Here is a 23,303-nt window from a genome sequence, read left to right on the forward strand (position 1 = left end):
TGATCAAATTTCATGACCTTTAGTTTTAATTCTTCCATCGTATCATCTTGTGCAATTCCTATTTTTAATAAAGATGTATGTGTGTGCGTGCGTGCATGTGCGTACCTGTGTGTGTTTCTGCCTAAATTAACCCAGACACATAATACAATGTTAACATTTCAGCATTAAACACAAAAGCCGGGGAATGAAAATATAAATATGCTTATTTTTATTGTAAGCTTATCTGTATTACTTTCATGACCGTATACTTTTAAGAGACTATTATTTTTAAAGGGTGCTCTGGGCACGTTATAATGTTAAGAGCCTCCATCTTTGGTTTTCTTTCTACTGATTTGCATATTTCAATTTAGAATAAAATGCAGAGCCCATTAAGTTCTATTTTTGACAAGATGTTTTCTTTTTAACATTAGTCCTGATAGAAAACTCTCCCTTTACAATAATGAAAGAACTTCCGACAGAGTAAAAAACGAGTGTCTAGGAGATGGTGGAAGAATTTGAAAAGAATAGAGCCTAGGGGAATGAATATATGCATATTTGCCCAAAAAGCACCGTAAATCCCTGTTAAAATTCATAAACGTGAAGCACATAACCACAGATAACTTCTGATAAACTAATATTCATGGGTTCACTTAGAACCAGCAAGAGGCGGTATCAAGCCACGCACCTGAGGAAACTATATTCCCCAAGCCCCATTCCCCGGGGAAACTGGGAAATGTGAACGACCCCAGGAAACACACTGGAGTAAGTAACATCTTGTGTTTGAAGACCTCTCCGAGGTCTACTACTCTACCAAATTCCACAGAACTCACACGCTGCCCGCTGCCAGTGAGCCCTGCAACTGCACGTTAGTTTGTAGAAAGTGTCAGTGAATTAAAAAGAGAGAGACAGAGAGAGAGAGAATAGAAAACCTGAGTTGACCTTAATGAGAAATCATTTTTTAATACACCCCAAGTGCAAACTAGTTTGGCTGCCTTCTCAGCTTTTAAGTAAGATCCAAGCAAAGCTCCCTCAGGTCCAGTGTCTAGTGATTTTCGTGTAATACGGCTCATTGTTTTCCCTCCGTTTTGCGCTGCTCTCAGAGATAAACTGCTATGGCTGCTTCATCACCAGGTTTCCTCCAAGTAAATGGGTAGTATAGGTCTGCCCTCGCTTGTGGAGCAGCTGTGGTTCGGAGACACACTCCAGTCTGCTCAGTCATATGTGGACCCTTTATTAATCCTCCTGAGCAGTTTACTCTTGAATTTTCATTCTTATTTAAACATTTTTCTCAGGGTTTTTATGTCCTTTTCACATATTTTTTCTCTTGTTTGGCTATTAAAAATGTAAGTTCCTTGAGGGAAATCATTGTATCTTGCCTTCCTTCTGTTATTTTGGGCTTTATCAACAGAGGGCAAAACAGATACATCATTTGCATGCAGTGAATGGTGCTGACTGACTGGCAAGCATTGATTTCCTGAATCAAAATGTCACATTCAGAAACAAATTTTGAAAGACTCTGTAGTTGACGCCTGAGATTTGGCAAGACCTCCAAAGGAGTGTGGGCACATGGACAGGACTACAGGTACACGGCTAATAAACCAGCCGACTCCTGAGCTTCGATTTAAAGATCTTTTGAAGACTGGTTCTCTTTGGGTCACCACACTTGCCAGTTTGGACTTTTGAAACCTACTAATATGGGCTGACATAACAAATTAGCAACAAGAAAAGTTCACGGAAGGACAAGTGTGAGAAACTGTGCCAAATATATTAGCATTCGTTTTGCAACCTTGTCTCCAGTTTGTGCGAAGTTGATGGTTGGAGGTTACGCTTTCATTAAAAATTGACAACATTTTAAATGCTAATCAAAACTGCTTGTCCTTTCTACTTCTATTTATCTTGGAAGGAGAAAAAAAGAGAGGGAGAAAGAAAAAAAAAAAAAGACAGCTTGCTTTGAACAGCAACAGATATTCTCTCTGCTGCCCCCAGATCCCTTTGCCTCCACCTGTGTAGGGCAGATAAGAGCTAGGCAGATGGAGTGTCAGGACCTCTGCCAGAAGTGTGAAGGTGCCACAATATGGGTCAGATGTGTGTTAAGGAGGAGGACAGAGAAATTGTGTGTGTGTGTGTGTGTGTGTGTGTGTGTGTAGCAGTGGTCCTTCCATGGCAAGTCCTTTTTAATGAATGTTAGGAAAGAATTGTGGAGGTATCGTTGATTTTACCATGGGTAAAAGAGAAAAGAAATATAATTTTAGAAGAAGAAAAAGCAATTTGGTGAAGAGGAAATAACAATAAGAATCTATAAAATCAAAAAAGAGAAAAAGAAAAGCTGTTTCAAGCATGGCTAGCAACACATGATCATCTATGAATCTTCACAGATAGTATATTTCACTTCAGACTATTCTTAAGACGGGCTGAAGAGGCTGAAGAAAAATGCTTGGCCAAAAATCCTTTTTGTTCCAACTTCATTAAGATGTAACTGATATATAGCATCGTGTGAGTTTAAGCTGTACAATGTCTTGATTTGATACATTTATATATTGCAAAGTGATTACCACCATGGCTAACACTTCCATTGCATCCGCAAATTACCATTTATTTTTCTGTGGTGAGAACATTTAAGAACTATTACCTTAGTAACATTCATGTATATGACAGTATTATCAGCTAAGATCATCATGTCGTCAATTCGATCCCCATAACTTTTGTTTTTTAAGCAGGTGAAATTTATTTTAAGATCTCTCTGATTAGCTTTTATTTTTTTGTTCATTTTTTTAATACATTTTTATTGAAGTACAGTCAGTTTACAATGTTGGGTCAATTTCTGGTGTACAGCACAATGCTTCAGTCATATAGGAACATACATATATTCATTTTCATATTCTTTTTTACCATAAGTTATTACAAGATATTGAATATAGTTTCCTGTGCTATATAGTATACACTTGCTGTTTATCTATTTCATATATATTAATATCTGCAAATCTCAAACCTTACAACTAACAAGATGTATCGTTTGACCAATAGGTCTCCATCTCCCCCATCCCACATTCTCTGGTAACTATCATTCCATTATCCCCCTGATTTTAGCCTTTATAGGTTCTATATAATGATATCACGCAGTATTTTTTTTTCCTGTGTCTGACTTATTTCACTTAGCATAATGCCCTCAAGTCCCATCCAAGCTGTTGTAAATGGCCAGAACTCCTTCTTTCTCAGAGCTGCTTATTTTATCCCTCACATCTTCTGTATCCATTCACCACTGACAGATACCTATCTTGTTTCCATATTATGGCTACTGAGAATAATGCTGCAGTGCACATGAGAGCACAGAGGTAAACTGGGTGTACACATAGCTGGGTTTTCCAGGGTTTGATATGGAATTGCCTTATTTCCACTCATTGCTTTCTGGCTTTTCAGGAGGAGGGTAAAAACACAATCCAAAGAGGAAAATATCTCTGATTTTGGTATATGCTGAAAGATAGCCTGTATTTATTAACAAAATTAATCAGTTCAGCTGAGTATCCTAGCCAAATCAACTTACCAATCTATACACGTAATTTCTTACTAAATTGAGAGTCAGTGGACCAAGAGTTGAAGTGTGTGTGTGTGTGTGTGTGTGTGTGTGTGTGTGTGTGTCCACGTGTGTCTGTGCATATGTGCAAGCATTTGTTTTTTTATGTATTCCAATAGATCCCAGTAACCTACAATTAAAAGGATTGTGTATAGAATAGTTTTCTTCAATCAGATCTATGGTCTAAATCAGTCTTTCTCAAATGGGGCCCCATTTGCATTCAGAAGAGTGTAATTCATTGTTGAGTAGACTGCCCTGCAAATGTCAGAAGTATCCTGTTTAAGATTCAGCTGAAATGGTAAACTGGAAAGACTTCATCCTTCTTCTTCTTTTTCTTCTTCTTCATCGTTGTCATCATCTTCTTTGTCTTCCTTTTCCTTCTTGTCTTCATCTTCGTCTCCTTCAACCCCTTCATCTGCTTGATCATCATCATCATCACGATCATCTCATTTAACCATTCCAAAACCCCTACAGTGTAAGCACTATTATTATCTCTACGACACAGTGCAAACTGGGGTTCTGAAAGGTAAGTCATCCAGCAAGGGCTGTGCTGGAATTTAAAATCAAGTATGCAAAGGCACCCAACCATTAAACTCAACCTGAACCTTCCTTAGTAACCCATCACTGATCTTCTTTCAGAAATGAATCTTTGTCTGGATCCATTTATATTTTTAATGAATAGCAAAAGTTGGGATAATGAGTTCCATAAGTTTATCCCCCACTGTGTTAAAAAATAGTTCTCTCCATTTATCCTAAATCCATCTTTTCCAAGCTTCAAAGGGGGCCCTTTGTTCTGGAATTTGATGAAGAAGTCCATATCAATCCTCTCTGTATTCTTTTCAATTTTATAGACTTGTAGACTTTGAGTCGATCCAGCTTTGGTTTTTACAGACTGAAGAGCATGATTCTATGATGCCCCCCCCCAAAATATTTCTCTTCATTTGGTCATTGTTATGTTCTCTAAACTCTCTCTAAATGTCTTTGAAACAAAAGACAATTTGAACAACGCAACTGAGCCACGCACGGCCAATTCCTGAAGTGAAGCCGAGCCAAGTGAACTTGACTGAGCATCCATCTAACTTTTCCAATGATACAATACGATAGCTGATCTCACACACGAGGCTCAACTCAGGACAGCACATGGAGAATGATTTTAAATGAACAGAAATTAGCCGGTGCTCCATTCTTGCCCCCAGATTTTGAAATTGGATTTAGAAGTTGTTGATCTATTTCAAATATATCTTTTGCAAGTGCCCCATGAGAAGGACAGTGTATCACTGTTTTGTTTTGTGTTAACTATTAAACCCTCAACATGATTTTGGATTCCTAGGGCCAAAGTCCTGAGTTGTATTGCAGAATGGAGAGAACATAGTACATTAGAAGCTCCTGGCCCTGCCTGGGAGAACTGGTTGGGAGACAGCACTCCTTTGGCTCTTTTGGAAATGAGATGGTGGTGCAAAGCTATAAGTCAGACCAGCCGTGGAAGGTGTTCCAAGAGTTGGGTAAGACGCAGGAAAGGGAAGGATAAAGGCAGAGTCCACCCACAGCTGACATCACCTTTCCCTCTGAGCCAGCTGAAGGTGCAAATATTCCTTGTAGACTTGCCTCCATCTTTGCATCCGGCTATTCACCATGCTAGGCTTAAAAATGCCCATGCTTGAAGTTTTCTTAGATCAAGGACCATCCGATACCTGGATTTGTGTGAGGAAAACAGCTTGGAAAAATGACTGGGAGGTGCTTTGCCTCAATAAATGCAATTTATATGCTAAATAATCACATCGAATAGATAAAGTCTCCTTCCACTTTCTCAGTTCTATTATAACGTTGGAATTTCAGAACCCAAATATAGTGAAATATATACTTTTGAGTGATGGGTAAGGAGGGGGCGCCTGAGAAACATTACAAGGGTTCTTTTCCTGACATTATAATTGCAACAACAAGCCTGTGCTGTCATAATCACCTTTTACCCTTCTCAATGGCATGGGACGCGCTATCATTTCATTAATATAATTTCATAGAGAAACTCTGGATGCTGAGGGGGGAAGTCATTTCCCCAAGGTCACTCTGTCAGTGCCGGGAGTAGAGCTAAGCAAAGACAACGAATCCTGAATTCAAAGAATACTATTTAAGCTGATGAGCTATTCCTGTGATCAATAAAATGGGGTCCCAGGCTAAACGCGGACAACCCGAGTGTCACACCAAGATAGAAGTGAGAGATACAGCGGCAGAAATATCCCGCAGCTTAGGAAAATAATGGAAGGCAACCTCAGTACATTCTGTACCTGGAAACTGTTCAATTAAGAATTCATTTCATTTCACAGTCATTTTTGAAAAATAAATCTGTATTTCTTTATACCTTTAAGCCCAGTAGTTTTATGCATTAGGTTGACGTGCATAACAAAATGTGGACTATTTTTTAAATTGCCAGATAAGAGCTAGTATGTCGTTCCTATTTATATATTGAAGTTGTAACAATCATGGGCTTTTAATTCACTTCACCTTCAAAGATCCGAATGTTTCCAGTTTGTAATATATCGCTGGATGTGTTAGGTACACTGAGTCCGTCTGATTCACAGCTTTCTAATCGGCTATTTAGAGTTTACACCAAGCAGAAAATCAATGTATTCGAAATGTAGTAGCTCTCTTGTTAACTCTAGTCCTTTGCTTAAAGAGTAATGTCAAGCTGATAATTGAAATATGGCTGAAACCGTGCATTTTAATTCAAAAGAAAAAAAAATGTTGGAAATATCCTCATTTGATCTTTCCCGACTCCAAACCCAAAGGGCAGATTTTGCTTCCCCAGCTCGACAGCTGCACTCAGGGATAGCCAGCCCTGGCAGAAGTGCCTGCCGATGGCAGGGGCTGGACTTCGCCCCTGTCTCAGGGATGATTTAGTCTTATTGAAGAGCTGTGGGGCTCCCAGAAAACCCTGTGATTTGCCTCTCTGTAAGTTCTGATTTATATTCTTTTTGTGGGTGAGGAATTTCCTGTGCTAACTTTACGAAAGTGAGTCCCCCCCCCCAGCAAGATGCTTTGTTACCTTGTTGTGTCAAGGAACACAGAGTCATTTGCTGTCAAATAATAAATGTAGTCTTGCATTCGAATTTAAACACTCAGCATTCAGAGACTTACCGTGATCTTTGAATGAGAGCTGACATGTCAGTAGCTAAGGCATGTCATTGACAAACAGCTGGGGTTAGGCAAGATTTTAACCTATAAATAAGTTTGGAGTGGGGTTACTACAATTGTGTTCCAGTATGTTTAAACTTATTTATATGAAGATCTGACTTATGCTATGAGGTCCAGTATGAATAAAGGTTGAACATTTCCCAGGCAGAACTCATACGAGAAAGAGCTTTCTAACAGTTAAAACGATCTGAAGGGTGAAATGGGATACCTTGGTGACAATACTTTCCTCGGGGTAGTGTTTTCTTTGATAAACTGGATGCTTAGGGACTGTTTTAAAGACTTGACTCAAATAGAGTGTGATGAATTGTGAGGGATAGCTGACAAATGAGATCTCTTCCAATCTTTGGACCAGGGCAGGTGGGGCGTGTGACCTCGACTCTTCCTACTGTCTTGTGTTTGTTCTGAATCTGTCTTTCTTTTCTTTCTTTCTTTTTTTTTTTTTTTTTGGAAAATGTTGGTGCTTAATGTCGTGCTTTGTACACAGTAGGCACACGATAAGTGTTTATTGACCTGATGATTGGAGTACCGTGGGTGGAAAAGCCAATACCATTGACAACCAGAAAAAGGATAAAGTCCTGGAGAGGGCAATGAGCTCCTCTGTAAATCATCTTTAGGTAAACCATTGCTGCTTTTATAGTCAACAAATCTAAGCAAAATTGACTCTTGCTAGATTCTGCCCAGAATTGTGTCAGTTCCTTCAAATGTTGAATCTCAGCTCCTTCTATAATCAAACAAGAAGCTACTTAATGTGTTAAAAATATGTTGGTTGCTGAGAAGCAATGGCCAAAAAAAAAAAAAAAAGTATCCTGTTGAATTTTCAGGAAGAAAGCCAAAGATAATAGAACATAATCATCACATATGGAATATGGTCAAATGTTGAAATGACAATTTCCACTCCTGTTCAGAAGGTCACTGGATCCCTGTCACGGGGATTAAGTGAGCAATACGCCACCTTCCTGGCTCTCTCTGCAGCTTAGTGTTTTCCAAAACCTACTTTTTAGGACAGAGAAAGGACATAACAAAGAAGCAATGTAAACCAATCAAGGAAAGGGCTTTTCTTGCAAGCCTGGTTTACAGTGGTTCTCAACAAGGGCTGATTTTGCCTTCAGGAGATATTTGTCAATATCCAGACATTGACTGTTGAGGCTGAGAGTGGGCGTGGCCCCGGCATCCTGCGCACAGAGGTCAGGAATGTGGTTTAACGTCCTAGGAGGTACAGGGCAGCTCCTTTCAACGTGAAGTCATCCAGCATAAAATGTCACGAGCTCTGAGGCTCAGCAACCCTGGATTGTGACTCTGGATAACTAAGAATGTATTTTAAATAGTGAGCAAGCAGACAAGACATGGTCTAGATCATTTGAGTCACCAAATTACCTTTTTGTTTTTCCATAAAACAAAAACAAAAACATATAATTAAATTAACTAAGTACTTTTGGCTTCTGGTACTGAATGTGTATCCTTTTCACTTCTCTTTGATGCCGAAAATAAAGTGAAACAGAAGAGAAGAAAGGGACAAGAGGTCACAGGGGAGAAGCAGACAAAGAGAAAGAGAGTGGGAAGGAGTTTATAAAGGAGGAAGGGAGAAGCAAAAGGAAAAAGGGGGAAAAATGAGGGAAAGCAGGAAGTGGAGGAGATGGGCTGACAGTATAAATCAGAATTATGCTTTTATTATAATGAGCATTATGGATAATCTTTAATTATTGGAAGAGAACTCTTAACTCTCCTTTTCTCTCACTTCTATGAATTTCTCAGTGGAGCCGATTACCACACTTGTCACAAAGAATGAGAAGAGATCTTCCCGTATTGAATGTTATGAGAGTGCGGCGCCAACATAAATTAAACATAGGGCCTCATTCGATGGAACCTCATAAGAGCAAGTCGTCCCCGTGCCCCGTGTCTGGAGTAGCAGTCTCTCTCCATCACCGTCTCTCCCTAAATCTCAGCCCTATCTGACATGCTCTTTGTTTATGTGTTGGCTTTAAAAGCAACGCTGCTTCATTGAGGATCAATTCACGTACCATACAATTAATCCATTTAAAATGTGCAATTTGATGGTTCTTTGTGTATTCACAGTATGCAAAACCATTACCAAAATCAATTTTGTAACATTTTCTGCATCTTCAGAAGAACACCTGTACCCTTCAGCTATCACCCTTATGTTTCCCCAGTCTCCCCTTTCCAGCCCTAAGCAACCACTAACCTACTTCGTCTAGATAGAATTGCCTATTTTCAACATATGTTATCTTCTGAGAATTTTACAGTTCAGTACTTAACACTTCAGTCTTCGATCCATTTTGAGTTAATTTTTGCATATGGTGTGAGGGTTTCAACTTGATTCTTTCACATGGGGCTATTTATTTAATCCAGAACCATTTGTAGACAAGACTATTTATTCCCCCATTGAACGATCTTGGTATCCCTGTTGAAAATCGGTTGACCATAGACATGGGTTTATATCTGAACTCAGTTATATTCCATTGATCTATGTGTCCATTTTTATGCTGTTCCACACTGTCTTGATTACCGTTGTTTTGTAGTAAGTTTTAAAATCAAGAAGTGTGAATTCTCCAGTCCTGTTCTTTTTCAAGAGTATTTTTGGCCATTCTGGGACCACTGCAATTCCACATGAATTTTAAAATCAGCTTGTCAATTTCTACAAAGAAGCCAGGTGGGATTTCTGATAGGAGTTACATTGAATCTGTACATTAATTTCAGGAGTATTGCTACCTTAACAACATTAAGTCTTCTGACCTATGCGTATGGGATTTTCTTGCATTTTTTACATTCTTTCAACCATGTTTTGGAGTTCTAAAGAGTGGATTATGATTGTATCAGCAGATGTGGAAAAAGCATTGACAAAGTCAAGGAGATTAAAAAAATCCAGATCACATTATACTCAATGATGAAAGTCTGAATGCTTTCTCCCTAAGATCAGGAATGTACAACTTTCTTTGTTCTCATCACATCAATTCAACATCATGCCAGAAGTTCTAGCTATGGCAATTGCATAAGAAATATGAATAAAGTCATCCAGATTGGAAAGAAAAAAGGAAAATTCTCTGTGCTTTTCTTTCTGGATTTTTTTTTAAATCTCCTTTATCAGTTTGAGGAAGTTTCCTTCTATTTCTACTTTGTTGCATGTTCTTATTGTAAAAGTTTGTTGGACTTTGTCGATGCTTTTTCCACATCTGTTGATGCAATCATGTTAAAACATTTTTTTGGGATGTGATATATTACATTAGTGTATTTTCTGATGTTGAATCAACTCTGCATTCCTGTGATAAATTTCATGTGGACATGGTGTATAATTCTTTCACAGTGTTACTGGTCTCAGTTTGGTAATATTTCGTTAAAGACTTCGGAGTCCTTACTCTTAAGAAATATCGGACTGAAATGAAAAGTAACCTTTTAAAATTGTATAAAAATAAAAATTAATTTAAAAAAAAGAAGTCAGAAGAAAAAAGAAATATCAGACTGGAGTTTCATTTTTTTGTGATGTCTGTCTGGTTTCCTATCATGATTAAACCGGCTTCATAGAATCAATCGGGAAATGTTTTCTCTACTCTTATTTTTTGAAAGAAGTCTTGAAGAATTATTATTAATTCTTCTTAAATGTTGGGTAGAATTTATCTGCGAAGTACCTGGGTGTGGGCATTCCTCTCTGGATAGTCTAATTCATTTCTTTACATATTATTGAGCTGCCTGTTTCTTCTTGAGTCCATCTCAGGAGTTTGTGTTTTTCTAAGAATTTGTGTATTTCAACTGTGTTGTCTAATTTATTAGCATAAAATAGTGTATATCACTTTATAAATAGGACTTTTTAATTTTCTGTAAACTTAGTAGTAATATGTCCTTTTTCGTTTCCAGTTCTAGTAATTTGAATCTTTTTCTGTTTTTTCTTCAATCAATCAAGCTAAAGGTTTGTCAATTTTGTTGATCTTTTCAAAGAACCCACACTTCGTTCCATTCGTTCTTTTTTTCTGTTGTTTTTCTGTTCTGTCTTATTAATATCCATTCTAAGTGTTACTGTTTCCTTCAATCTTCTTCCTTCAGGCTCATTTTGGTTTTGTTTGTTTATTTTGTTTTATTTTGCTCTGTTTTTCAGGTCATAAGGTAGAAAGATAGGTTATTTATTTGACTCTTTCTTCTTTTTTGCTCCTGGCATTTACAGCTAGATATTTCCTTGGGTGTGCTGCTTTAGCTGGGGTTTTGTGTCTTCATTTTCATTCATTTAAAAATCTTACCTAATGCATTTTTTTTTCCTTTGACCACAAGTTGCTTAGGAATGTGTAGTTTAATTTTTCACATCTTTTTGAGTTTCCCATATTTCTTTCTGTTGTTGGTTTCTAATTGTATTCCTTTGTGGTCAGAGAACATACTTATTTCCATCCTCGAAAATATATTCAGGTCTACCCTGTGGCTCAGCACGTGGTCTAACCTGGTGGACGTGTCAGGTGCCCTTAAGGATACTCTGCTGTCGTGGGCAGTGCTCGGAGACGTCTGTGAGGTCTGGTCAGCTACCGGGTGGCTCAAACCTTCTATTTCTTTGACTTTCTGCCTACTTATCCTATCCATTATGGAAAGCCATTACTATCAAATTGTCCGTTTCTCCATTCATTTCTGCCAGTTTTTGTTTGGACGGTTTGGATTACCTTTCGTCTGTCTTCTCTGTCAGGAAAATGGTGCATTTATGCTATTCACTGCTATATTTGTAACACCTAGAACAATGTATGTCACACAATAGGTCATTATTATATAATTAACACATTAATGTTTTAGTAACTATATTGTAGGCCTTATGAACAAAGGAAGAAATAAAGGCAAATTTGAGTTCACTTTTGAAACTGACACCAATCCTTACCACAAGCTTGCACATCAGGCTTTGGCCGCCCACAGCCTCAGTGAGTTTTACTGACCATAGCAGGTGTGGAAAGCTCCACACAGCCTCTCGCTGGAGTGACCAAGACAGGAAACCCCTGGGGCGAGTTTGAGGTTGTCCCTGGATACGAGGACAATGTGGATTTCAGTGCCAACCTTGAATGATTAAGGTCATTGGAAATGCTGAGAAGAACAGTTAAGAATCAGGAGTTTGTTTTTTGAGGATAGATGATAACAAATGTTCTAAAATCAGGCATAAAGCCTCTAAATTTGCTTCATTGTACAGTATTATACCAGGAGGGGAGATTTCTTTCTGACCTCAGCTGGTGGTCAGTTTATGCCCTGATGTCCACGATTTAATGGTCTGTATCATTTTTATCATGTCACTGCCGGTGTCATTCTTACTCATATGAGTGCCTAATTCTCTTGTTGAATACTTATCCCTGCTAATTATTTCTACTGCATCTGAAGCAAGCCACTCACAGCCCAGGCTTAAGGATGGGAGTGCCTCCTCCCTGGAGCAAAACCAGAAAAATAGGAAAAAAAAAAAAAAAAAAAGACATCTCAAAGTCCATGGCCAAACATACTTTTGTTTATGGTACAGAAACTCAACATAGCATTTTGGTAAAGGTCATGTAGCTTTATTAAAAGAAGATACTTTCCTTGCTTATTTTTATGTCACCTTATTTATATCATTTCAAGAGAGAGAGAAACCATCATTCGATGTCTCAGCAAACCACAATGAAGTGCGGAAAATAAGTTTGACCTAAAATACATAAATAAGTTAAAACAAAGGAAGATACCTACGTGTCACTTCTCAGGAAGGTCAACCGAGCCGTTCAAGACCCTCTCGTACACGAGCACTCTGTCAACTTCCTCTAACAGATGCAAGGAATGAAGCACTGAGGACCAGATAAAACCAGGCTCAAAGAGACAGCAACTTAAATACTGACATGCTCCCCCAGAGCACAGGTAACCCAACATTGCTCTTGGGTTTTACGAGCATGAAGTCAGGATTCCATGTTCTGCCGGCAAGTTTGTAGCAACAAGTCGCTCCACCTCTTCGGGGCTCAGAGTCTCCTCAGTTGTAAAAGTTAAAAAACATTTTGCTCCATCTCAGAGTGGGTGTGTCTGGCTTGATTATAGCCACGGGAAATGCCAGGTGAGTTAAGACATCCTTCTGGTCCTCAAGGAGATGTCGTTGAGCGGAGCAGAATTTTATCAGCATTCTCTTCTTACTCTGGATGTCAAGGAAACGTTATCATGGAATCTCAGTTTTGAAGGGGAGTTGGAACCCATCTAGTTCAAAGTTTCCACTTATGTATGAGCCTCTGTTCTGATATTCTCAGAAGTGGGTGAGGTCATCCTGAGAACCCCCTCTGAGGCAGGCGATATCCTGTCTCACTAGGCAGCTGTTTTCAATATTCCAAAACATGGCCAGTAGAACTCACTCTTTGGACTGCCATTCAGGAACGAATAAACCTAGAACATGACCTCAGTGAACTCAAGGAGTGGCAGCTGAGATCCAGGGGGAAGCAGACAGGATCACAAGCTGCAAAATGTAGTTTTTAGGGGAAAGTGAGGGAATTAACACATTTTGAGGCTTCTTGGGTGCCAGACGCTGTAATGGGTCTTTTGCTGACCACAAGACAGGGAGGCAGGTAGGAAGTGCCCATTTGATGGATAAGAAAACTGAGTCCCCGAGGTGGAGTCATTTGGCCATTGTCACGGATTGTAGGTGGCAGAGGTGAGGTTAATTCCTTGTCTTCCTGAATCTCCCAAGCACAGAACATCATGCTGCCTCCCTCTGCTGATTTTGTCCCCATCGATTTGCCTAATTTTGCAGAGTAATTTGGGGCCACTCAATTGACCTCATGGAGATTCATTTTCCTCTAGCTCAGAACTGATGAGACACCCCCTGCACAAAACTGTGATGTAGATAGTAAACCTCAAGTTTATTAGCTCTACAGCTGTTTCCACCTCAAGAGTCTGTTTCTCAAAAGAGGTCGCGTCCCATGCCCTGATGTCATTCCCATTCTGGGCAGAGATGATTTACCAGGGTTTAATAACGTGTGGCCAAGATCTAACCACAGATAACCAGCTGATGCATTGGCACGACACAAAATGAATGATGTCTATCTTTTATTTAATACCAGTGGCCAGTGTAACCATGCTTTAAGACGAAGGCTAGATAAAGGGAAATAAAAAAAGTGATAATTGCAAATTTGAGATTAGTTATCATGCAATAGTGATCTACACTCTAGCAGTTTAAACAATCTTCATGCATTATGAGGTCTGCTTCTGCGGTTTTCTTAAACCATCTGACACACCTGATCAAACGGCTTTACAAAAATAAGCTTTACTATCTAACTTAGGTAATTAAGTATGTTTATTATAATAGGAATACAATTTACTGGCGCTCTGAATGCTAGTCTGCATAATTAATAATGAAACATGTTTTAATGAACATTTATTAGCAGTATGAAATACAAATGTCTTGTAGATCAGCTACCATCTAAGAAAATTTCATTTGTTCCCTGAGATTAAAAAGCCCTGCTTTACCACTATCAGTGTTTCAGTCTTGACAGCTCAACAATCTGTTCTGCGAAACTCATTAATTTGAACTCCCACCAATATGTACACGGTGATAATTCAGATGGTGGTGGGGCTGAAGTCTGCCTTTGTACTATCAGTGAAAAAGAGTTTGCAAAATAAATTAAACGTGTAAATAAATTATATAAAGTTCTGTTTAGCCACTTAAAAGAAATTTTTTTTCAAATATCCTAGCACCGTGCATTTGCATACACATGATTAATATGCCAATTACAAATGAGTCTTACTTATTCATTCAAAGGGACTCAGTCCCTGGCTTACCAAAAAAATGGCAATAAATACTGAGCATCTACTAAATATAAGGTGATGCATTAAGAACTTACAGGGGTACAAAGAAATTTAGGAAATGAGCGATTCTCCCAAGAAGGCTGTATGCTCATCCAGTGGTTCCTAACACTCGCTCCGTGTCAGAAACATCTGGGAAAAGTTTTTAAAATATTAATATACAGGCTCCTCACCTAAGAGCTGTGATTTAATGAATCTGGGTTGAGGCCCAGGCAAACATTAGAAAGTGATTATTTGGAGTTAAAGCATTATAGTTCTTCAAATAGAGTCTTTTAAAATGCAAAACCTCCAGTGAATATCAATGCATCGTGTTGTCCTCAGCCTTCTCGTCTTCCTGAACAGCATTGTCAAGACTGCTTTCTCCTAGTTTCCTGGTTTTGGGGGCTGGCAGGGACCTCTAGGTGTGACCTCTATACTGTCCTCAAGGTGAGCATATACTCTTGGTGGCCCAGGGCAGTCCTGGTTTATACCTATCAGTCTGCCATGGTTATTAGTGGTGCAGACTCCATGCATCCTCAAAAGTGTCTTGGTTTGGACATTAAATTATATGTTACCCAGACTCTCCTATTAATCCCTAAGCTCCTCTTAATCACCTCTAGGGCCCTCCTCTTCCTCTCCATCCTCACAAACCCTTTTCTAACCCAGTACCATTTCATTTCTTGCATCCAAGCTCATCACTTCCCAGTGACTCACCATGGAACCCTTTCCTTGCAACTGGTCAAGCCGTCACCACTGCCATCAAAATGAACCTCCCACTACTTTACATGACAAGCTGGGTCCCCCATGATTTGTTCTCTGCCCATTTTCAGACCCCTATCTCTAGCTCCTCTGTCTCTGGGTCTCCACATAGTGAAAACATGCCTCCATTGGAGATAAATTCAAAATACTAACCTAACACAAAGGAATGAGCTGCAGTAACCGGTCTGCTTCCTTGGACCTGACTGGTCTGACAGTGCGTGAAGTCCTCAACATTCTGCAGTGACCTTGAATGAATAAGTCGCCCAATATCCACGTTTAACTAACACAACCTGAAACGTTACTGTGTGTTTTACAGAAACTATACCGTGGCTCATTGTTCACCGCAATGCGGCGGGAGTACGTTCATCACAGACTGTTTTGAAGATGATTTGTTCTATAGATATGATGGTAGTTGTTATAAATATTGCGAGGAAATATCAGTTATTTCTAGTTCCCCTAAGGTCCTAAGTAAAATAGGGGTAATAAGATAAAAGATACACCTGTTTACATGCATCCACAAGTCATCGCTCTTATTCCAGATTATACGCCAATTACTGATACTGAGATATGTCTTTCAAGCAATACATTTAAACTTTCATTCTGACTGATGGCCTGTCCTAAGATTTGTCCAAAATATCTTCATTGGAATAGTTATAAGGAGACTAATTCTGTTAAAACCAGAACTAATCTTAGCTTCAAGTCAAGAAATTCCAAGCTCAAAACTCGAGGTCTGTTGAGGAAATTAAAATTCAATTGACTTTATTTGATGGGTATTGTCAGAAGCCTTGTTCATTCAGGTTTACTGTGCCGACTTAAAGTCACGTTTTAAGTGAAGAGTGACTTCTGAAAGATAAAAAGCAAATAAAAGTAAGTTTATGTTAATTACTTAAATTTAGTAAGAATTTGTATATTACTTTCATAAAAGGTGTTTGTGGCTGTGAGTAACTGTGTGTGTGTGTGTGAGAGAGAGAGAGAGAGAGAGAGAGAAAGGCATTCAGAAATAATGAAAATCTGGTTTTCAAATACAATGTTCCTTTTTTTTTTTTTTTTTTTCTCATCATGACTCCGGGTTTATTAGTTCCTTAGGTAACATTGTATTTCAAATACATTGTCTTTCAAATACAAAAAATACAAAAAAAAAAAATTGTATTTCAAATGCAAGGTATCTTAGGTAACATTGTAGACTGCAAAATTTATAAGCCAAAGTAGTTTCATAAAGTCCATTGTGGTTCTTTGAAAGTTTACTTATTTAATTATTATAAGGATAATATCTGAAACCTTCGATAATCACTCATCTTTGAAGCACCGATTTTGCTAGGAGACTGTGTAGGCCTCTAACAGGAAATCTGAAATTTAGCAAGGAATAGAAAAAGTAGTGAGTTAATAATTATTGTACTTGGAAAAAAACAAAAGCTGATGGTTGAGTTAACTGTGCATGTCTAAGAGGAGAAAAAAGTAGGTGACTTCGTTGTGAACACAGACTACAGTGAGATAGAATCTCCAGCTTCTCTCTATGATCTGGACCCCAAATACACAGATCCTCATAAAATTTCAAATTAAACACTTGGTCTAGGTCTTGAGGAAATTGGCAGGAGGCGGCTCGTTTTTGCAACAATCATCTTGAGGGCACGTGTTTCCCCATCTTCATACTGCGAGATAAATTTACTTTCTTGGCTGAGGAGGATCAGAACGCATTGATAATGAGACAGGAGATAAAAGTTATGAACCCAAAGCAGGTAAACACACCCTGAACTGAAGAAGCAAATTTTGTACCAAGTTTATGAACTCCTCTGAAATGTGATTTCAGGGACACTGAGACTCTCTCTCGTAAACTCCTCTCCTCTTCTCGAGGCCTGAGCATCCCCTCCTTTAACATGTGGGCTCCCCAGGACAGACGTGCTGCTTGATCTTTTATCAGCCCCAGAAAATTGAGTGTAAATAAAGAAATGGGGGGAAATACGGCAAAGGGAGGGAATGGGCTGGAGAGAGTAAAATGTCACACAACTACTGAAACAGGAAAGAGCTGTGAGTTAAAAAAGGACACACCTTGGTGACTGGAATGGAACGACAACTTTGCCAACTTCAGAATTGTGATGTGTTGATAAACTAGTTGAGGGCTAATGCCCGTGACCAGAGGCTTGGTTTAAAATACATAAATATCGTACTTCAAATTCTAACAGATTGCTAAGCATAATAAACTGGGGGAACTACCATTTTGCCCTACATTTGACCTTAGAAATAGCAAACCTTCCTTGGCTTATTGCTGTCTGGACAGATGACATTGTGACCGTGCTGTAGGAGGCAGGTACCATCTATTTCCTGAACCAATTCCTCCCTCCACTCAAACCAACCATGCACCCAAGGACTTTGAAACAAGCCACAGTTTAGCTTTCATGGATGGACAGTTCCATTTCTAGTGAAAAGGGAATGTGGAAGCCCAAAAGGTTGACATCCTTCCAAATGTAAGACTTCGGAATTTTCCAAGAATCTGTCCCATCAACAGGACATTGACTTAGGGAATCTGGCCCTTCTCTACCTCCAGTTAACAACTGTAGAGGATTAACTCCAAGCCTGCCTAGATAATTCTCTACCTTGAGGTACAGTCCAAAATTAAAATCTCTTGAGTTAAACAACGTAAGCCGTGGACCATACAGCCATAGATAGAGTGTCTATTGAATGTTCATAATGAAATTGTCTCCATATGACTTTGTCCATAACCAGCCCTTTTGTTTTGTGGGTTTATAAAAAGCTTTTGAGGGATTGGACACATATTTTAAAGCTAGCAAACTGCCGATCCGTTAGCGCAGAAATTACCTGCAGCAGAGCCAGACGTGCAATCATCGGGAGTAATACTGCAGGAAGCAATTTAAGTTAACAGAAAGATAACCAGCCCACGTTACATTTTCAGATTACAGATGGCGACAGAAAGCACCAAGAAACCATGGTCTTGGGCCAATCACCAACTCTAGAGTGAGAACAAGGAGCCTTTCTCTCCCCAGATCCAAGATACCTCAGCCATGTCCTTTTAGCCACATATCCTGTGCCCTGTGCAGGCAGCTCTATTGGTTAATTTCCTGGCAATTCCTTCACTGATGATCTGTTGAAATGTAACTTAAATCCCTCTCGAAAAGGCAAATACCCTTTGCCCTCAATCCCCTCCCCTGAACTTCCATAGCAGATTTGCCTCTAACCGTCTGGATACCACGTTTCTCAATTCCTCTGCCCAGAAGAATGGAGTCAGAGGCTGCCTTGGTATGTTTGCAAACTGAGTAATGGCAGGTAAATTTTATTACTCTTGCGCAAAAGCCCGCGGAAGAATGCAAGGGATAGACTCCTGCCTCCTGGAGCAGTTGCTCCACAAATTTAATATAATTTTCTTTTAGGTATTTACTAACATCACACCTTCCACCGATCAATTGACGGTAACTCTGCCACAACGTTCCACAGGTAGTTTTGTACTGTTATGATTCAAAAGGTGCGAACAGGGCCGGATTTAAGGTACAACTAGGCAATCAATCCAAATTCACACCCACTTTCCAAATGATCTCAGACCCAGGAGTTCCTTCTATTCTTAGATATTTTTCACTGTGGTTCTGAAATTGCTCTTGTGAATACAACACCTGGATCTGTTATCAGCTTGTAATTAACATCCATAATATCCTCTTCAGAATCCCCAGAGTTGGCTTCTATACATATCTCCTGGGCCAGAATTTTACTCCATGTCAGGCTCAGATCAGTAAGGTCAGCTTCACTGGTCCAGCCTCCCTTAGAGATAAGGATTGTCATTTCCTCTAAGCAAGGGAGAAGGGAGAGGCAGGTGCAAGGTGGGCATGCCCTGGTACCTGTCATAGACACTTGGATGCCCAGTGAGATATGCTTTGGTTTGGTTTTGACACTACAAGGATGTCAGGCAGACCTTCATATTATCAGGTAGAGCACAGAATTAATAACCCTGTGAAGCCATTAAATGTCTACCCTAACTCTACATTCCCTCCCACCCATACCCCAACTTAAGAGGGAGCTAAAGTCAGGATTTTTCTCAAAAGAAAAACTTTGTGTGAGGCCAAGGTAAGTAAGAATTCTGATTCTGCAGAAAATGGGAACTTCAAAGTCATTTCGTCTATCCACAGCCTCTATCAATTCAATCATATTTCAGATCCAAATAAATTCAGTCATGTAAGGAAAGAGTCGCAGATCCAGTCAGTAAGTTATCACTCAGCTAGTTAGCAGTTCTCGGGTCCTCTGCTTTTCCTGAGAGCCTTTGCAGGAGACCAGCTGTCTGTTTCTTTGCTGTAAACTAGTCAGTTTAAAAGCAGTCCTAGGAATGGGACCTGTTCAAGAAAGAATGGATTTTATGCCCTGCTTATTGCCTTCCAAATGCCAGGAGCTTTTCAGAGTAATAGCAACTGGTGTAAAAAGAGAATTTGAAATAAAAGAAGCTTTTATTGCCCCAGAAAGAGGCTGCCCATAAACTTTCCACCTGCCTTAACCACTGGGGAATGTGTGTGTGTGTGTGTGTGTGTGTGTGTGTGTGTGTGTGTACATATACCAACGATTTCTGGCCAATGAGAATTTACCTTTCCTATTAGCCTCATATCCCCCGGAAAAACATACATGGTAAAAACAGAGCAGGAAAGCAGGATCAAACTTCTTTAACTGCAGTTGTCAAATGTATTCCAGCCGAACGCTTCCTGCACTCTGTCATCAAGAGGACATTTTACCGCCGGTACTGACGCCTTCCCTGGTGCAAAACCTTTCATCTCGGAATATCAAAGATTTTTGCAAGCACTAATTCATTAATTAAGCCTCTTGATGACTGTTCAGAGAAAGAGAGAAGAAAAATGTATTTCAAAAAGAAAGAGACTTAAAATTCAGGTGGTTTGGGTGGCGGCTTCCGTGAACAAAGACTGACATTTCACGCGTGTCATTGTGACTCCCCCACAAATCCGTCACTGAATCCAGAACAGACCTTGCTATGAGGATGCAAGTGTTTTTCAGGTAAATGTTGCAGAGATGTGTCTTTCATTTCTAATGAACCTTCTTCGTGGCACTCGGTCACATCATTTTTCTCTAATTCTGTTGTTCCTTTGTTCTGCTTTGCTAATAGAATGTGAAACCTGGTGAATTTGCTGAGATTTATCGGTTCACTTTGGAGTTGCTGTGGAAGACTGTGGTGCTAAAACCCTACCCCTGGGGAGAGGGAAGCCTGCCTTGGATTTGAGCCAGGTTTTCAAGAAACTGCCTTCAAATGCAAAGCCAAGAAAAATGGTCGACTCTTTTGGTCTTAATTAGTTGAAATGCTGAAACTCAAAATCAGTCAACATAAAACATTATCGCCCCAGGTCCAAATAAAAATAAAAGAGACTGGAAAATATTTCCACTCTTTCCACCACCCAACACGTGTACTGTAAGTAAAGTTACAGCCAATCCAGGACCAGGATGTTGCTGCTTTGAAACAAAGGATTAGGAAGTGGTGTATGGAAAATGCTAGGAATGTGTGCCCAGAATCACACCGTCATTTTCCTACCCAGAATCACATATACAAGACTCATCATTATACTTTCTGCATCCATCCAAATGCATCTGTGGGTTACCAGAATAATCACTGGTAATGTCAAAAAGAATCTAATTAATTGGCCATGAACACCCCAGTTTGTAAACCCACACTTTGAATGACTATGACTAAGCCAGTACAGGCACCGTGCTGGGATCACATCTGATTCTTTCAAGGTTCTTAGAAATTAATATGTATGTCTACAAAACACACACTAGGGTTTAATTATGTCTATTAATCAATTCATTTTTAAACTTTCTCCCCTTCTCTGTCTTTCAACTCTTGACCATGTAGCTGAGCGGTGAAATGTGGAGTAATACAACAAGAATGAAAATTTTGACTTCACCCCATAAGTCCTGTGTGACGTTGGGGGAATTCACTTAACTTGTCTAAGATTCACTTTCCTAACCTACAAAATGGAAGCAATCCCAGTAATGACTTTGTGAATAAATGTTATACACATGGACACCCAGAGACTCCCATTTGGGTCTATCTTCGCGCTTCTTGGAGCAGATCACACCCCAGATTAGGTAAAGACTTGGAGCCCTCATTAAAGAGAGGATGATGCCTAGAGCCCACCCAGAAATACATTATGCAAAGCACATTCCTACATCGAAACACGTTAAAAGGAATAAATGTACCAAGGGACGAAATCTAAACAAGGCTCAACAAACAACGTTGCATTTTTGAAAATGAGTAGAGTAGACAATCCAGAAACAATGCGTAGAGCCACTCTGTGTCCCTGTGTGATGCCTTTGCAGTCAAACTCTGAAGCTGAAGACTAAATTATCCCAAAAGGAAGGGAGGTCTCAGAAATCTATGCCGATACCCCTTCAAGGTGAAGAGCCAAATTTAGTGTTCTCCTAACCACAGTGGTAGACAAATCTTGGTAATTTTTGTTACCATTTATCAGGCGTACATTGAGTGGTTTTTGTGTGCTTGATTCTGTAATAGAGTGTGTTTAGAAAAATCCAAAATATAAGATCCCTTCCTTCAAACACTTCATGTTCTAGTTGGGTTGCCAGAGTATGTATTTGTGAAAAGCTCCATTATAATATAGAACTTCGTGTGATTAATCTCAAAGGAATTTGACTGTTTTTGCTGTGAAAGTTTGGGGGACAGTGAGAACACTGTGGGCTCGCCTGATCAAAAAATCTGACATGATGGAAACACATGAGCTTTAAAAGTCCAGTAAAGACTGGAAGACAGAGAATCTGGAAGGGACATTTTGGGTGTATAAACAAGAGTAAATCACATAAACACAATGAAGGAACCAAATGGCCGATGAATGTAAGGTGTGGAAAAATGAGAGGAAGTTCTGTGAGGCAGGATGGAAAAGCAAAACACATTTTGGTTCCTTTAGACTTTAAGTCAAGTAAAAATCACCATATTCCAGCAAAGAGATTTGCAAAATTTACATGAGATAATTGGGAAAATAATAAAAGACAGTCTGACTGCAAGATAATATGAGCCAGCGATGAGCTATGTGGTTATTTAAAGACTAAAAAAAATTTGAGTCACATTAATAGAATTACAGTGCCTTGAAAGCAGAAGAGAAACAGACCGTGGTCAAAGAAGTACACTTAATTCTAGGTACCACATTTTAGTTACAAACTAAACTCATCAAAAGTGAATCCAGGCAAGACGTTGGACTAGAAACGAGTTTAATAAGTAAGCAACTAGGAACTCTGCCTTTTTTTGGGGGAGGGCGGGTGAGGGACAGGCAGGGGGAATAATTAGGTTTATTTATTTCTTTATACATTTATTTATTTTGATGAAGATACTGGGGATTGAATCCAGGACTTCACGAGTGTTAGGCACGTGTTTTACCATGGAGCTAAATGCTTCCCCCAAAACTCTGTCTTACGTGGAATGATTGATGCATACTTGAAAAAAGGTGTCTCAGAATATTTTGAGGGTGCATGTGGAAGAGGAATATATATATTGGGAGTAGTCTCAAGGAGAGTAGAAGGAATCTATTAGAATCTCAGTACAGAAGAATTTCTACTACACAGAGCTACATAAAATGGCATGACGATGGTGACTTCACTGGAAATACTCTAGCTGAACTTAATGACCATATTTATCTGTGTCACACAAGGACTTCACACTAGCTGGGGAATTGCACTGAATGAACCCAAAGGTTTTTTTTTTTTTCCTGACAATATGATTTTATTAATATTTTAATTCCATTCATCAAGCTATGCTCAGACAAATGCTATGCCTCTGTACAATTGCAGTCAGATGCTAAATTGTGTAGCTGATTTCCACAACAGACACCTGCTGCAGGAAGCATAGGGATCTCGCCATTAGAAGACTTCTATTTATATTGGAGGACAATTTCCATATTTCCCCATTTCAAAAAGAAGACAATTTCATACTGACTATAATTCAATAAAAAACAATAAAAACAATAAAATAAAATAAAATAAAATAAAATAAAATAAAATAAAATAAAATATTACAATGACGACAACAAAGAAGACAATTTCTGCA

General features: G+C 39.2%; 1 long non-coding RNA gene across 1 annotated transcript; it reads left to right on the forward strand.

Annotated features, from left to right (window-relative positions):
• The first annotated feature begins 6,460 nt into the window (after positions 1 to 6,460).
• Positions 6,461 to 21,918, forward strand: LOC116659594. Its single transcript, XR_004314943.1, has 3 exons — positions 6,461 to 6,496; positions 19,934 to 20,251; positions 20,361 to 21,918. It is a non-coding gene; the product is annotated as an uncharacterized LOC116659594 (long non-coding RNA).
• Positions 21,919 to 23,303: the final 1,385 nt, after the last annotated feature.

This window comes from Camelus ferus, chromosome 24, assembly GCF_009834535.1.
Source record: "Camelus ferus isolate YT-003-E chromosome 24, BCGSAC_Cfer_1.0, whole genome shotgun sequence".
NCBI classification, from domain to species: domain Eukaryota; kingdom Metazoa; phylum Chordata; class Mammalia; order Artiodactyla; family Camelidae; genus Camelus; species Camelus ferus.